Source organism: Geospiza fortis, unplaced genomic scaffold, assembly GCF_000277835.1.
Source record: "Geospiza fortis unplaced genomic scaffold, GeoFor_1.0 scaffold425, whole genome shotgun sequence".
Lineage (NCBI taxonomy): Eukaryota > Metazoa > Chordata > Aves > Passeriformes > Thraupidae > Geospiza > Geospiza fortis.
This window is the reverse complement of record NW_005054387.1, coordinates 2815319-2817370: the sequence shown is the minus strand read 5'-3', so window position 1 is coordinate 2817370 and position 2052 is coordinate 2815319.

The window sequence follows — 2052 nt, the reverse complement described above, 5'->3', positions numbered from 1 at the left end:
CAGCCGCTGTAGGTGGGTGGGTGGGTGCGGACCCCCTCGGTGCCGCCCCCCGGTTGCGGGGCGCGGGCGTGCGCATGGCCCGCTCTTGTCTCGCAGCGCCTGTGCAGCCCCCGGTGTCACTCGTGTGCGTGTTTGCATGTGTGTGCGTGTCACCTTGTGCGGGCTGTGCTTCTGCGTGCGGTGTCCCTGCGTGTCCCCCCTGCGGGATGCCCCGTGTCAGGTGCTCCGTGTCGGGTACCCCAGCACCCGCTGCAGGGCTCCCAGGGAATGCTTCCAGGGAGAACCCGCTGGCCTGGGCCTTTCCCACATCACCGGGAATTGCATCCAAAGCCATTAGCCCGGCTCGCCACTAACCACATCGGTGCCACTGGCACCTGAGCCACCTTTTAGAGTGACAGGGGTGGGTGGCACTCAGCGAGCTGCTGTGCTGGGGGTGGTGGTGGCTCGCAGGACTGTGGCCAGCCCCGTGCCTGTTAATTTTCCCAGAGAGGAATATATGGAGCATCGGGCGAGGGCTGGGACGCGCGTCCCTAAATCGTGTGGTTTCCAGCCGGCCTGTGAGATGCAAATTGTCTGGTCAGCAAGTGCCAGAGCTAAACTTAGGGCAATTACAGGAGAGTGTGGGCACATGGCAGTGTGTTCCTACACCCCAAGGCTGGCCCTGGCACTCTGGCACTGGGGGACCTCTGCCCACTGCCCCATCCCAGCTCCCATTGGGATCTGGGTGTTCCCACAGCACCTGCAGCAGCCCTGGACTTTGCCCCTGCCGAGCTGTGGCTCGGCCCTTCACCTTTGCCGTGGGCTGGGCCATGCAGGGCACCAGGCTGTGAATTTGGGGCCAGATAAGAGTGATGAGGGAGCTGTGTGCCCTGTGCTAACAGGGCTGCAACCCACCTGACCCCTCCAGCTGGTCAGGGAACCGTGTCCCAACTGGCAGCCCTGCCAAGATCCTGCCCCACTACCTCTGGGTGTACCCTGTTAGACCTCTTGAGCTGTGTCATTCCCCAGCTTTGAGGCGAGGCAAGTGCTTGCACCCCATGCACCCTCCTGGCCTGGGGTGACCCCTCTGGGTCCCCTTTGCTGTTGGACGTGGGGTTCCTGCAGCAGGAGGGCCTGAAATCCTGCTCTGGGGACAGCCTGGTAGCATATCCTGGCTGTGACTCAGGTGGATCCGGGATTGTTTTCCTCTTGACACATTCCAGCATTGTCCATAAGGGAAGGCGCTGCAGAGGGATTTGGAAACCCCCTAAATTTCCTTGTTCTGTGGAAAACTTGTGTCCAGCAAGGAGCCATCACGCAGGTCAGCTCCCACTTGCCCTGCATAGGAGCTGGCCTGGCTGCTCGGAATCGCTGCCAGCAGCTCCTGTTCCCTGGCACGGCATCATCCCTTCCTGGCTGGGCACAGCCAGGCCATGAGCTACCCCAACACGGCGTGCCCAAGGAGGGGACAGCCACCAGCTCCTGTGCCAAAGTGGTGTGGGAGCAGAGCGCTACTGCTGTCATTAGGGAGCAGAGCAGGGAGGGCAGGCGACCGTGGAACTTGCCGTGCAGGTCCCTGCACGGGAGCGTGTCGGACGAGATTGCGTCTCGAGGAGGGAAGGAGTGGCTGGGAGTTTCAGTGAACGCCTTCCTCCCTGCCTGCAACTCCCCAGCTCCCTGGCAGGGACACAGGGGCTCCTGGCTGTGCTGGGGGGACGTGGGGGAAGGTGCATCCGGCTCCTGCTTGGGTGGCTCAGAGAGGATTTTGGCTTGGGGAGCGCTGAGATGCGTCTCCCTTTCTGCCATCTGGCCCTTCCAAGGTGACGTCCTCATCTTTGCCAGCCCAGTGTCGCAGCAGCATCCTCGCGTGCGATCCCAGAGCGCCGGCGGGTGCCTCTCCCTTCCCTGCCAGGGCTCATGCACGCCTGGCCGAGGGGATCCCGGAGCAAGCCCGGGCTGAGTCAGGGAAGGCGCCTTGGGTCTGAATCAGAAGCGAGGAGCCGCTCAGCAGCACCTCCTGCTCACGGCATCGGGCTGCACCCATCCGTGGCGGGGGGGTGCCTGTGGAGAAAG